At 42.6% G+C, this 15,969-nt stretch overlaps 1 long non-coding RNA gene across 1 annotated transcript; it reads right to left on the minus strand.

Annotated features, from left to right (window-relative positions):
* Positions 1-614: 614 nt before the first annotated feature.
* LOC141579711 (uncharacterized) lies at positions 615-2,365 on the minus strand. The gene is made up of 2 exons (XR_012511561.1): positions 2,142-2,365; positions 615-780 (listed from the first exon to the last, which is right to left on the minus strand). It is a non-coding gene; the product is annotated as an uncharacterized LOC141579711 (long non-coding RNA).
* Positions 2,366-15,969: the final 13,604 nt, after the last annotated feature.

Genomic DNA, 15,969 nt, shown 5'->3' on the forward strand with positions numbered 1-15,969 from the left:
TAAATATTTCAGAGTATATTTCCTAAGAACAAAAGTAGTCTCTTAAAGAACAAGAATACAATCATCAAACCAGGAAATTTAACACTGATACAATTCTGTTGTCTAGTCCATAGTCCATGTTCAAATCTTGTCAATTATTCTAATAAGGTCCTTCATGACTGTTGTTTCCTAGTCCTGGAGCTACTCTACAATGGCACACTGCATTTAATTGTCATATCTCTTTAATCTCTTCTCATCTGAAACAATTCCTGAGCCTTTCTTTGTTTTTCTTGACCTTGTCGTTTTTGAAGGTTCCATGGAGAAGTTGTTTTGTAAGATGTCTTCAATTTCGGGCCATCATTAAAAAGTCCACAAATAATAAATGTTGGAGAGGGTGTGGAGAAAAGGGAACCCTCCCACACTGTTGGTGGGAATGTAGTTTGGTGCAGCCATTATGGAAAACAGTATGGAGATCCCTCAAAAAACACCGTATGATCCAGCAATCCCACTCCTGAGCATACATACAGAGGGAACTCTAATTCGAAAAGATACATGCACCCCAATGTTCACAGCAGGACTCTATACAATAGCCAAGACATGGAAGCAACCTAAATGTCCATCAATAGGTGACTGGATAAAGAAGTTGTGGTTTCTTTATACAATGGAATACTACTCAGCAATAAAAAAGAATAAAATAATGCCATTTGCAGTAGCATAGATGGATCTGGAGATCATCATTCTAAATGAAGTAAGCCGGAAAAAGAAAGAAAAATACCATTTGATATCACTCATATGTGGAATCTAAAAAGAAAAAAGAGGACACTAATGAACTTATTTACAAAACAGAAACAGATTCGCAGACATAGTAAACAATCTTATGGTTACTGGGAAAAGTGGGTAGGACGGGATGAATTTGGGAGTTTGAGATTTGCAAATGTTAACCGCTATATATAAAAATCGATAAAAAACAAACTTCTTCTGTATAGCACAGGGAACTATATTCAATATCTTGTAATAACCTTTAATGAAAAAGAATATGAAAATGAATATATGTACATATATATATGCATGACTGGGACATTATGCTGTACACCAGAAACTGACAGATTATAACTGACTATACTTCAATTTATAAAAAAAAAGTCTTCAATTCTGGTTTGCCTGATGTTCCCTCATGATCAGAATTAGGTTGTACATTTTTGGTAGGAATACCACTGAAGATTGTACCTTCTCAGTGTCCTACTTAAGGCATCCAACAACCAGAACAGACCTTTTTTTAAATTAACACTCTCCTCTTGTATACGACACAATTATTTTCAGAAATACTCATGAAATTATATGAACGATAGTGATGGCCCAGAAAAGAAACACAGAAATGCCAGTAAAAATACAATGAAATAAAATATTAAAAAATATTCTAGGACTAAAGAAGAGATGAATGGATTAATGATTTTTAATTACATCAGTGTAATTTTTAGAAGAGGGAAAACATAAGCCTACATATTGGTCTGTCACTGATATGCATAATAACCTTATAGTTTCTGTTTTTGTGCCTCAACTGCTAAAAATTTCTCCTGCCTTCGTCAGAATTGATCTTATCCATGTGTTCATGCTTAATGGGGAGCATGGCCAGATTTGTAAACCTGTCTTTACTCATAGCTGATCCAAGAATAGTTTCTGTTAATTTGAATTTAGGAAAGTTTCTTTCATATGCATCAACAGATTAACAAAGAGTTTGAAAATGTCTTAAACGGGGGAAGTTTGGAAGACACTCATAAAAATCCCCTTTCACAATAAATCCAAGAAATTTCACTGCTGCTTTGTTTCTTTCGGATTGATACTGATTCAAACAGCTCCATAGTCAGAAAATTTCCACTGAAATAGATTCACCAGAAAATTTATCAAATATTTCTCTTATGCTTAGTTTAAAAAACACTTCCAAAGTTTTTCTTTTGCAAAAACAGACAAAATGGCTGAAAATGGACATTTTATGATCCATTGTTTTTCAAGAGTATCTAATTCTTGGGGGAAACGATTGCAGCATTCACGCATTCCCTTTTCTTTCTTCTGGCAGGGAAAAACTGGCATCTTGTGTTGTTTTTTTCCCAGCTCTCTCTTTTGAGATTCGATTATTATTTCTACGTAAATGTTCACTTCCTTACCTTTGTTGATGCACAGCTAACAAGCTTCTCCCCAATTTCCGTTCACCAACCTTCAAGAGGCAATTTTAAAGCTTGACGTTTTACTGTACAGGGATCACGGCTGAGTCCAGCTGATTCAAACATTTTTGTGTCTGATAGATCTCCCCTAAAACTTCACAACTGATAAAAGATAACGTGGGAAAAAATTGTCACGCACAGCAGAGAGCAAAATCTGAAGCGATCTCCCTTTGGATCACACGGTTCTTCAAAGGTTAAGGTTAACTTTCCCGATGTTGTTTCTGCTGCATGCACAGCTTCGTGTGGAGCGATCGGTTTTTTTTTTGTCTGGGAAAGTCTTTTCACTGTTCTTCCTTCTGCAGCATTTTCCATCAATGAAATGAGCCTGAAAAGAATGACTACATTTTTGTCTAAAGTTAAAAAAAAAAAAAGTCACACATAGAGGGAAAACTGAAAACTCCAGGCAGTCACATAGAATGTCAGAATTAAACTAACTCAGGATCGATTTCTTTGCCATTACTCTGAGTCTTCTACTTAAATACAGGGGTCAGGGGAGGGTATAGCTCAGTGGTACAGCGCATAATTAGCATGCATATGCACAAGGTCCTGGGTTCAATCCCCAGTACCATACTAATATATATAAAATAGATAAACAACAATTTTACTCTGTAAGGCACAGGGAACCATATTCAATATCTTGTAGTAACCTATGGGTAAAAAGAATATGAAAATGAATATATGTATGTTCCTATATGACTGAAATATTATGCTGTACACCAGAAATTGACACAACATTGTAAACTGACGATACTTCAATAAAAATTTAAGAAATAAATAAAATGCTCTAGGCACAGAAAAGATAAATAAATAAAAATTTAAAAACATTTCGTTAAAATAAATAAATGCAAGGCTATGCCCTAAAATAGAGACTGGAGGCACAAACTTCACTCAAGTTAGCTTGAATGGTTAAAAACTGAAATTGACTTACTCTAAAAAAAAAAAGCAGAATAAACCACATTTTTCAGAGTCCACATATGACAGGGCCAACTGTACAACTGGGAATTCACCAAACACATTCCCTCTTTGAGCCCAACATTTATTAAAAGATAAGTAATTAAAATATGTTCATAAGATGTGCACGTGTGTGTGTGTGTGTGTGTGTGTGTGTGTACTAAATACATAATTAAAACTCAAAAGTAAAGGCAATAGCTTAAGCATTTTCAGGTGCTTCATCACCAAATTGCTGGCACATGGTCATCACAAAGAGCGAATTGATTTCAGTCAGTTTCACTATTTTTAAATTCTTTATAAGTACAGTTCACCCCTTCACTGCCTGCACCCAGGGCAGTCAACTCCCCACCACACAGCCCTGCCCTTGGCACACCACTGATCCAGGGCATCATATCAGAAAGCACACCATGTCAGCTTATCCTAATATTGGTGGTGTTTACCTCAATCACTAGGTGAAGGTACCATGCTTCCTTTTGTAACTAATAGATAACATAGAGGAAGTACTCTGAGACCCCATTAATATTCTGCTCTTCATCAGGCTTTCACCCACTAGTTCTACCATCTCTTGATGATTTTCTAACTCTCACTCTTCCTATATTTAGTAGTTGGCATTCTAGGTGGGGAAAAAACATTTCCATTTCATTCATTCATTCATTCATATCAGTAGGGACTCGTAGATTGCTATTTTATTTGATGGTATATAATCCACTACTATCATTTATTATTTTGATGTTCAAATTGTCTCTAATTTGGCCAGTGGGAACCTCTTCAAGTTAGCTCCTGGGTCCTTTTGGTAGATCCCCTCACTCTTTGGAGTACTTCCTTACTTTCTGGGTAACAGTATGTATAATGCGTACCAATATGTCTATGTATACCAGTATGTGTCTGTGGACCAATATGTATATGAGTGCCAGGAAAATGACCTAAGGGACCCTAGAGGGAATGTTGGGGGCCCCCACTGGGTCTCATGTGTTGGGTCTTTCCAAGAATCTTGGGGCAGGAGGGAGCAAATCTGAGATCTCCTTTCAATTTTTGTCTGCAAGTCCCACTGAGTGAGTTTGCTGCCATTGTTCTGTCCAATGGTGTAATTATCCACTATTTATAATATTCTATTGTTAATAGTGTTTGATAATAGTGCAACAGATACAGATTGGGGGCTGGGGTGGGTGTTACTTGGCTCACAGCGGTGATTTGGTTGGGGGCTTGGGAACACAAACATGAGAATTTCACCTGCAAGGACAGAGTGTAGCACAGATTTAATAGTAGTGAAAGAGACCATATCCTCCTTTCCCCAAAAGTTGAAAATAGTGCTAATTCACCATGTTTGTGTTAATTCACCATTTGGAAAACCACTCCTCCTGTATTTATCTACTCAGACTATCATAACAAAATAACAAAATAACAAAAAAAACTGGGTGGCTTAAACAGCAGAAATTTCTTTTCTCTTGGTTCAGGAGGCCAGAAGTCCTAGATCAAGGTGCCAGAAGGTTTGGTTTCTGGTGAGACCTCTCCCCCCAGCTTGCAGCCAGGCAGTACCTTCTCACTGAGTCTTTGCATGGAAAGACACAGTGAGTTCTATTGTCTCTTCCTTTTGTAAGGATACCAGTCCTATGGGATTAGGGCCCAACAATGCAGCCATATTGGGTGTTAGAATTTCAGCATGTGAATCTTAGGGGGAAACATTTTAGTCCATAACACCTCCTTTTGCTCTACCTATATATCTTTTTATACAACCCTGCCTTCTTGACTGCACTGATTGGCTCAGGGGCAAGCTCCTGATCCAAGCTTGGCCAATCACAGCACCTTACTCTCTTCAGCTACGATGACTGGTCCATCCATAAGCACATGATTCAAAGTGGCTTTCCAAGGAAATTTATTTTTCAATTTAGAGCTAGAGTCCCAATTTTTTTAAAATAGAAGGCTAGATAGTAAATATTTTCAACTTTTGGTCTCTTTCACAACTATTAAATCTGTGCTAAACTCTGTCCTTGCAGGTGAAAGCAGTCAAAGACAGTATGTAAAGGAACAGTCCTGAATGGATTTGGCCCATGGTGGGCTGGAGTTTGTTGATCTCTGATCTACAGCATAGAATAGTGCATAAAATGTGGGCTCATAATGTGATTTCTCCATTTAAATCCTGGTTTCACCACTTGCTATCTTTGCAAACAAAAACAAAAACAAATATATATAATTTAACATCTTGGTGCATCAGTTTCCTTATCTGTAAAATATGGACAAAAAGGCAATTTTGTATTTGTCAGGCTGGGCAATGCTAGTTGCTATAATGAGCAACCCCAGTACGTCAGTGGCTTAGCACAACAAAGAAGTTATTTCTTTTGCTCTTCATAGTCCCCTGTTGATGGTCAGAGGCAAGTGGCACAGTGAGTATCAGCTCTGCTCTGTGAAGGCATTCCGAGACCCACATTCATTCTACCATGTGGTTCCACCATCTTTAATACATGGCTTCAAGGTTGCCCTGTCCCTAGCCCTCTGGCAGATTAAAGGAAAAGATAGCACAGAAGAGTATTCACTCTTAACTGCTTTGGACCAGAGATCACTTCTGCTCATATTCTATTGACAAGAACTAGTCACACAGCCCCATCTAGATGCAGGGGCCTGGGAAATGTAGTTCACTTGTGGATCCAGGAAGAGGAACTGTATCTGATGAGCATCCAGCCAATCTCTGCTCTGGACTTCAGGTTTTCATGAGGACTGAGTCAGAGAAAACTGTAAATACTTAGAACAATGCCTGGCCCTCAAAAGCACTCAATAAATGTTAGCTATGATTATTACTGAAGCTGGAGGTGAAAAAGGAAAGAGCTCTTTTTGTAGTAGAGACATATTGATGTCATCTTAGAGCAGCTGCAACCATAGCGCCAACTGAATGGGAAGCCAGAGTGAGGAAGAGATGCCAACACACAGAAAGAGGAGCTGAGTTGAGAGACAGAGGTAAGAGAGAGAATCCTGATAGTACCAAAGTGTCTGCTACGATCAGACCTATCCTTCTCTGGTCTTGGTCGTCTGCAAAGAATAACAACAATAACAGTAGCTAACATTTATTGCAGCCTTATTATGTGCCAGATGCTTTACTAAGCTCTTACTAGATGTTAACAATTTTCAAACTCAAACCACAACCCAGGGCGGGGGAGGGGTCATGAAATCATTCTAAGGAGTTGATATCAATATATTTTAACAAACAAAATAGAGTAGACTAAACTAGAACTGGAACTAGACTAAACTACAGCAGAAAATTTCAGCGTATATCACACATTATAAAGACAAATACTGTTTTATGGACTTTTCTTTTGTAGTATGGGGTGTACTGGATCATGATATAAAATAGCTTTCTTACTGTGGGTTGCAGTCACTGCTCTAATTCATTGGCCCTTCCCAACAACCCATTGAAGAAGGTATTATTACAAGCTTCATCCTATAGGTGGGGAAACTGACTTGCACCAAGAGGGGACATCACTTGCTGTAAGCTGCACTGTTAGGAAGTGACACGGTCAGCATTTGTACTAACTCTGGTCTAACTCTAAAATCTACCCTAATATCCTTCTAATAAATTGGTGATTTCCCTTGTGGCTTCAGCTTCTTCAGGTTGGATTTCTGTGTTATGCAAAGCCAAGAGTCCTGGGCCAACAGAAGCAGGGAGGAGGGAGCATGAGCAGGGCAATGGATATGGAGAAAGGAGGAGGGGTCCTACACTGGGCTCAGCCTGGAGCTGCCCGGAGACCTTCAACAAGGCGCCTCACCTTTCCGACTCTGCCAGGAAAAAAAGATGGCAATACTGTCTCCCTCAGAGGCTTTTGCCAGGTAGAAGTGAGATGGCCTAGAGAAGTACCAATCCTGTGTCTGGCTGTGAGTATCTGAGGAGGAAGGCATGGGGCAGAGCAGGGCAGGGACAGCCCTTGGAAAGGTACAGAGGTGGCATTGAGCAGAGAAAGGAGAAATCAACCAGCCGGAACCAGAGGATGGGAAGCCAGGCAAAGCAGGTGTCATGGGCCTCAGAGGCCAGATGAGGAGTGTGGACGGGATCGGTTACACATACAGAGTCTTGCGAGATCTGGAAGGATGAAGTGGGAAGTTTCCCCAGTGTCCTAAGGCACAGACAGGCATTTCCTAGGAATTAAACTTGAAGAACACACAGCCCGGTGCCTCCATCACAGGTGGCTAACAGAGGAAAATGGAGTCAAGTATCTCAAGCCTATGACTCAAGACTAGGAGGGGAGTGAGGAAGCCCAATGTCCAGGCAGAGCACTCCGCAGTTCCCAGGGCTGCAATGCAGGCTCCGTGCAGAGCAGGAAGCCAGGAGCTGCTCCAGAGGCCAGGCAGCTGGGAGGCCTCCTCTGGAGAGTCACCCTTTGATCTCCCTAGCAACCGAGGGGTCCCACTTCCTGCGTCCCAGAATGCCTGCTCCGGAAGGGACCTCAGAGGTCATGGAGCCCAACCCTATTGGACAGATGGGGCCAATCGAGCCCTGAGAGGTGCAGGCCCAGGTCAAGGTCACCCAGGGAGCCTCAGGGATCACCCAGGGCTGCCGCCACTCCTCAAAGCTCCTCCTGCTTCCTCTGGCTCAGCGGGAAGCAAGCAGGGAGGGCCTGCTCTTTCCAAGCTCTTGGCTGTGGGGGGCCCATTTCCTGTCAAAGCTGAGTTAAGTTCAAAGGCTCCTGGAATAGTGGGAAGGGGGGCAGGGGGGCAGTGCCTTGACAGCACAGGGTGGGGAGTGGGTCTTTAAATCACAAAGACGACTTTATCCTTTGAGATTTTAAGTGGACAGAAGCCAATTTCCTAACATCCTTTCTTCTGACGTGGCCCTTGGCAACAATTATGACACGGGAGGGACACTTAAGGTACTTGAGCCACTGCTACACACTGGGCTCTGTGCCAGGCGAATCTTTCATAGACATAACAATCTTGCATGGCAGGAATTGGTTTCCTCATTTTACAGATAAGGAAATGGAGCCCAGTGAGGTGAAGTAACTTGCTTGAGGTCACACAGCTGGGATTTGAGCCCAAGTGTGTCTGATGCAAGAGTCTTAACAATGTTTAACTTCAGGCTACATCAGTGCCCAAGGGGTTGTGTTCTGGGTAACCTGAATTTCATCTCTGTATTAGTCAGGGTTTTCCAGAGGAACAGAACCAACTGATAGATGGATAAACAGATAGATGATATTTATTAAAAGGAGTTGACTCATTATGGGATTATGGAGGCTGAGAAGTTCCCCGATCTGTTGGAGTCTTCTGATTCAAAGGCTAATCTCTTCTTGGAAACACCCTCACAGACACACCCAGAAATAATGTCTAACTAGATACTTGGGCATCTCATGGCCTAGTCAAATTGACACAAAACTGACCATCACAACTGCTCCATTCATTCATTTAACAACTACTTGCTGAATGTCCAGTAGGTGCCAAGCGCTTTGACTACAGAGATAATAAAAAGAGACAAGATTTATTGGGAACTTGCAATGTGCCAGGCACTGTTCTAAGTATTTTACATGAATGAACTCATTTAATCCTCACAACAATTGTGCAAGGTAGAATCTATTAAACACGTCCATCTTACGGGGAATGAAATTAAGGCACAGAGAGGTGAAGGTGTACCATAGTCCCATAGATAGGAAGAGACAGAGCTGGCAGTTAAACTCTTGAGCACTGCATCACACTGCCCTGGGAAGCCTCCAGAAGCTCACAGTCTCATGCTAAGACAGACATGACTCCTGGCAATTATAATAAAGTGTGATGAGTGATGGGTAAGGGCACCATAATCATGCAGAGGAAGGGCAGGCCAAAGCCAGTTCGGGTTGTCAGGAAAGGCTTCTGACAGCAAAACTAATGCCTGGTGAGTAGAGAGTCATGCAGAAAGGAAATAGATTGTCCTGGGCAAAGGGGACATCAGGAGAACTAAAGGATGATCGGTCTGGCTAGAGCTTAGAGTGAGGTGGGGAGTGCAGAATCGTGAGACTTGAAGCTGAAGAGGGCAGAGGGGACCAAGGATTCTGAAGGGCACTGAATGCCATGGTAAGAAGTTTGAGTTTTATCCTATGGGCATAGGATAGCTGTGTGGCCCTGGACAAGTCACTTGACCAGATAGCAGCACTTCAGTTTCCTAATCAGTAAGTTGGAAGTAAAAGAATCTACTTTGCAGTGAAAGAAAGGGGACAATGCATTTGTAGTAGGAATCTCAAATATGTTAGTCTCCAACCTACATCATCCACTAAGTAAGGACTCAACATGCAGCTGAACAACTACAAATGCCACAGGAACCAATAAGGAGGCTTTGAGCAGCAAGGAACAGAATCTCCAACTAAATATATAACTTAAGCCATAAGAAGTTCATTTTCTTACATAATGAGAGAGATGTTCTAGAGTTTGGAAATTCAGTGGCTCAATGATGCCTTCAAAGATACATCAGCCTCCGTCCCATCTTGGCAATGGCTTGCCTCAGGGCCACAAGATGGATGCAGCAGTGCCTGCCATCATCTGCAGACATGACAACGGTCAATGAAGAAGGTATTTTCTCCTGTGCATCTTTAAAAGAAGAAAACCTTTATTTAAAGCCCCCCACCCCCACATCAGTTCCCCCCTCCCCAGTCAGTTCCCATTGGCCAGGATTAGATCACGTACCTTTCAGTTAAACCAATACTGGCAAAGGGAATATAATCACCATGATTGTCTTAAGCTAATCACAATTAATGCCCCAGGGCTGAGGAGGGGACTGTCCCATGAGTGCTTGACCTCAAGGGGATGGCACCCAAACAAAACAGGCCTTTCCAGCAAGGAAGAAGTAGGGATAGACTTGGCTAGGCCATGAGCATTATTAACAGGACTCCAACAACCTGGGTCCAAACTCTGGGTAATAAAGGTAATTCCAGGCCACACTTCCTGGTGGGTTCAGATGCTGAGATCATTTTATGACCCCTGAGGTCAGGACAGACTGAGCCCTATGCCCTGAGCCTTAGAAACGGCCTCGGTAGGACTGTGCCCCTGAGTTCAGTTCAGTGCCTCTGGCAGACTCCACCATTCACTCATTCAATCCACAAATATGAATTGGGCACCTGCTTTGTGGTGGGACAAACAATGAGAAAAACTCAACACAGACCCTGTCCTTGCAGAGCCTACCCCCTAGTTGGGGAGACAATCAAATAACCACACAGGTGTGTGTAGAATGACAACCAGGATCCAGTTGTAGACTGTTTCCGGCATGTGATGCCAGAAGAGAAAATAGCAGGAGGACTTAACCCAGGCAGGGAGCTCAAGGACTTTGGATTCAGCAGGTGTACTTCTGAGCCCAGGCTCAGCCACTTACCAGCAGTGTGACTTTTCAAAGACAATTTACTTGACATCTCTATGCCTTGGTCTTCATTGGGAAACAGCAGAAATAATAGGCTTGGTCCCCTGGGACAAGTAGGAAAACTAAATGAGGTACTGTGGCCTATTTCAATCATCAAGCAATAACGCAGAAACCTCATGCTATCAACTGTCCAGTAGTACTGCAGGGGCTGAGGCTTCCAGCTCAAGTCAGACCACATGAGTCTGAAGCCTGGCTCTTGCCCCTTCTAGCTGTGTGACATCAAGCAATTGCCACATCTCTCTATGCCTCGGTTTTCCCATCTGGGAACCAGCAATAACAAATAGGTTTGTTGTAGAGATTAGATAGATTATGTATATAAAGCTCTTAGCACAGGGCTTGGTGCATAGTAAGCTCAATAAATGTTGACTAAGGTTATTATTGTTGTTGTGTTGTTGTTTTGAAATTAACCATAAAAACGGATGTGAAAAGATGGTCGAATGAGAGTTTGCCTAGCAATTGCAAAGTCATTTTCCTTGCTGACATTTTAACACTAAAGGTGTTTGTACCAGCAGTAAGGGTACAGCTATGAATGTTAAACGTCCCAGAGCATCTCTGGGTTTGATTACATCTAGATGTTCCTCCGGAGTCCTGGACTGCCTATTTCTGTCACCTCCAGCACCATCAATAACACACCTTGAGAAGCAACCATTGTTAAAATAAACAAAGCAAGACCCAGCCAGCAGCCGCACGCAGCTGCAACTTCCGGGCTGCTTCCAGCCTGCAGCGGTGTAGAACCAATCGCAAGCCGCAGGATGCAAATTGTGTTCCCTAATTGATCCATCAAGCTATGCGCAGCTCAGGTTATGAAAACTGGCGCTGCGGGAGGAACGCCTGCTCGCGCAAACACTTAGCACTGGGCCCAACGGACGTTAATTGTTTGGGGAACACCAGCTATTGTTTTTGATACTACGCGTCCTCCAGATGGTAGGAGTATCAGACTTTCCTGTAAGCTGGAGAGAGCCCCCAGCTTTGCTTTCCCTTCCCTTTGTGAAACCACTGAAGCCTCTTTAAGGTTATCACGTTACGTTATAACCACACCTACTTCATAGGGTGATAATGAGGATTATCTGAGTTAGCGCATGTAGCTTGTTTGGAATGGTGCCTGGTCCAGCGGAAGCGCTCAGAAACAACGACGGCAACCATAATAATAGTCAACACATCTTGAGTACTTACCAGGTTCACTTCCAGATTTAATCCTCACAACCTACCGAGAAGGTGGGAATTAATATCATTTCCATTTTACAGGTGAGGAAACTGAGGCACAAGAAGGTGAAATAACATAAAGTCACACAACAAATTTAAACATTAGCTACCATGATTATAGGTTTTTTTCAAAGTAGAGCATAAATCTGAAGAATCAGCAGAAGCACAGTTAATGTAATAACGTGCAAAATTTAATAGCTTGTGCACAGAAAAAAAAAGACTATCAGGAAAACACCTCAAAAATGTAAATAGTGCTTATGTCTAAATGGCAGAATATGGGTGGGGTTTTTCCCCTCTTTTTTCATTGATCTGTGTCAGAAGTTTTCCGTTAGCAACATGCACTACTTTTCTACTGGAGACAAATAATCAAAATCAATGTTTTACGTGGCTGGAGCAAGAGCCTAGATGGATGGGGAGCAGAGGGAGGGACAATGGTTAATAGACAATTGCAATAGTTGAGCGGGGAGAACCGTGGCGTTGACCCGGGGTGTGAAGGGGGTGGTGGGTACAGGCGAGAATAGAAATGACTGTGACTGACTGGACATGGATGAGTGATCTGGTTGGCTCGTTCCTTCATTCCACAGATGACTATTAAGTCTCCTACAAGTGTTCTAGGAGCTGTTCTAGGAACCAGCTTGCACAAGACACATAAAACCCCAAGCTCATGGAGCTTCCATTCAACTGGGAGAAGGCAGATAATAAAAAAGCAGTGCCGGAGGAGTCAGGTGTTAAGTGGAAAGTTTATGGCAGAAAGCAAAGCCAGGTGAGGGGGACAGAGAGTGTCAAGGTTGGGTGGAGGGCAGCCAGGGAAGGACTCTATTTTAGAAACAGTTGAGCAGAGATGGAAGAAAACAAGAGAAGCAACCCTGCATGGATCTTGAGGAAAACCATTCTTGCACAGGGAACAGCAATCTCAAAGGCTTTGTGACAAGTGCATCTTGGGTGTCATGGAAGAGCAAGGAGGCCAGGGTGGCTGGAGGGGGGGGGATGGAAGGAAGCAGCAGGAGGTGATGGAATTGGAGAGGCAAGGGGGGCAAATGATGGCAGCATCGCCAGGACTTGGACTCTTATTCTGAGTGAGATGGGACACCAGCAGAAGTTTCCAACAGAGGAGTGACAGGCTTGGCCATCACCAAAAGAATCACTGAGGCTGCTGTGTGGAAAATAGACATAGGCAATATTAGAAGCAAAGGACCAGCCAGGACAAGTTTGCAATGATCCAGAGGAGAGATAATGGTGGCTTCCAGGGTGGTAGAGTCACACTGGGCAGTGTTGGATTCTGAATGTACTTTGAATGGAGCCAACAGTATTTCCTGACTTACGAGATGTGCAGTGCAGAAGAAGAGTCAAGGGTAAGTCAAATTTGTGGCCTGTGCAACTGGGAGATTAGAGCTGACATTTCCTGAGAAGGGGAAGATTGCTGGAGAACCAGATCTGTAGAAGGGAAGCCAGGGGCTGGTGTTGGATATATTAAGTTTGTGATACCTTTCAGCCATCTGTGTGGAGATGTCAAATAGACAGGTGGACATGCTGGAAAGAAGTTCAGTAGAGAGGTCAGGACTGGAGACAAAAATTTTAAAGTCATCAATGTATAGGTGATATTTAAAGCCCAAGTATTGGATGAGAAGGTCTAAAAGTGAGGATAGGGAGAAGGATGATTCCTGGGTTTCAGGCTTGGGTTACTGGAAGGATGGTTTTCCTTTCTCAGAGATGGAGAACAGGAGAGGAGGAGCAGGTTTTGAAGGAAAGGTGATGTGTTCAGCACAGACACCCTGAGCCTGAGGCACTGGAGGACATCACGAGGGACAGGAGTTGGGCTGGGAGGCCATCAGGTCATGAGCTCAGGAGAGAGATCTGGGCAGGAGACAGAGACAGAGGGTAACTGAAGCTCCAGCAAATTTATGTAAAAGAAATGCAAATCTCTACACACCTGAGCCCTTTTCCCAATTTCCAGAGTGAGGGCAAACAGGTGTCAGTGCAGGTGTTCCAGGGATTAAAACAGGGACTTGAACCCACAGGTGAGACCATCAATCACATATAATGTGCGGGAAACTGACCTCAGAGGAGAACTGGGTGAGGGGGAAATAAAGCCCCTTGCCCTCCCGGATCTGAGCATCATCTGCTTCTCCAGGGCTCCTGAATGACGGACTCTTGAGGGGTCTGGAAAGAGTCAGATGGGACAGAAATAGGGCTTGTAGACCTGGGAGGAGGAAGGTGACTCTCTGGTTTTCTATTGCTGCTTAAACCGCTCCAACTTGGTAGCATAAAACAACATTTTCATTATGCCAATGGATTCTGGGATTCAGGAATTTAGACAGGGCACAGGGGGAAGGGTTTGTCTCTGCTCCATGATGTCTGAGGCCTCAGCTAGGGAGGCGCCAGTGGGTGGAGACTGGAATGACCTGAAGGCCCCTTCACTGCCATGTCTGGCTCCTGGCCTTGGGTGGCTCAAGGCTGGGCTTCACTAGGAATGACACTTGCAGGGCTTATATGTGGCCTCTCAATGTGACTTGGGCTTCTCACAGTGTGGCTGTTGGGTTCTGAGAGGGAATGTCTCAAGAACCAGCGTCTACAGAGAGCCAGGCAGAAGCTACTAAAAGGTGTAGCCTCAAGTCACGTATTGTCACTTCTGTCATACTCTGTTGGTCAGAGCAGTCACAGGCCCACTCAGACTCAAGGGGAGGGGACATAGACCCCACCCTTCCATAAGAAGATCTTTCAAACAATTTACAGCCAATTTTTTTAGTAACAGTTTGAGACAAAATTCACATGTCATATGATTAACTCATTTAAAGTGTACAATTCGATGGCTTTGAATTCACAGAGGGTTCAACCCATCACCACAATCAATTTTAGAACATTTTCATCACCCCAAAAAGAAACCTTATATCCTTTAGTTACCACTGTCCCCAATACTCCCACCCCTCTACCCAGCCCCTGGCAGCCACTAATCTACTTCCTAGCTCTATGGATTTGCTTTTTCTGGATATCACAAATAGATGGTACCACATCCATAGTATTTTGTGACTTACCTTTTTCACTGAGCATACTACTTTCAAGATTCATCAATGTTGAAGAATGTATCAGAACTTCATTTCTTTTCATAGCCAAATAATATTTCATTGTATGTATATACCATATTTTATTTATCCATTTATCAGCTGATGGACGGTTAGATTGTTTCTACCTTTTGACTTTTATGCATAATACTGCTATGAACACTCATGTATGAGTTTTGTGGCCAATTTTTTTTAAATCATCACAGATTCACAGGCAGGACATCCTCAGGTGGACCCCAAACAACATCTTAGCTCTATGACCTTCAGCAAGGCACCCAATATTGCCAAGTTTCATCTGCAAAATACCATGATAAAATACCTATGAATGGGTGAAGATTAGTGAGCTCAAGGATTTGAAGTGACTATTAAAATGAGAATCTGTGAGATGCTATGGGAGAGATCCTGTGGGCAGCCAACCCAACTGCACTCCCTGTCTTGGTAACAGAAACTTGATTTTTGTCAAGTATCAAGTATCAAGCAGGCATCTGCCTCATAAGTCTGGACCCCACCTACCATAGCAGACAAATCATGATCAGTCTAAGCCAATCACAATAATCCATTGTTCTTCTCTGTAAATGTTTTGGATTGGCCTAGAGATACAGGCCTGGTCAATGAAACAGGAAAGAGGCCTACTGGGAGTCCTGCAGAGGATGAGTTTCTTAGCCCTTAAAAAGAGGTGAAGAAGGAACTATCCATCTTTAGCAAGATAGTCTCATGTCTTCTCATGAGCATGATAAAATGTGAAAATGGAAATCAAATTGATGTCAGCCTTGAACTGGCACAGGAACAGCCTTGCCTCTGGACAACTGCTTATGTAAGATAATAAATATCTTTTTTCTTTAAGGTCACTTGTAGCTGGCTATCCTGTAACATGCAACTGAAAACATCCATGCTTAAACACCTATCAGTTTCTATCCATCTATCTATCTATCTCTCCCATCTACTTCCAGAGAGGATTAATCTTATCTTACAATAAAAGACATAGGGAAAAATCAGAACAAGGTTAAACAAGTAATGAAGGGAGACTTCTGTTTCTGATGTCATAGCATCCTCAATATCCTTACTGACCCTCCTGATTAAAAAAAAAAAGAAAAAACGAGTCATTTTAAACATTTATTTTAAATGAATCAGTTACTTTTACCAACTTCTATTAAAGTCAAAGGAGATTAAAAAATCATAAACAAATAAGGTATATATGTCA

The sequence above is a fragment of the Camelus bactrianus genome, chromosome 13 (assembly GCF_048773025.1).
Source record: "Camelus bactrianus isolate YW-2024 breed Bactrian camel chromosome 13, ASM4877302v1, whole genome shotgun sequence".
Lineage (NCBI taxonomy): Eukaryota > Metazoa > Chordata > Mammalia > Artiodactyla > Camelidae > Camelus > Camelus bactrianus.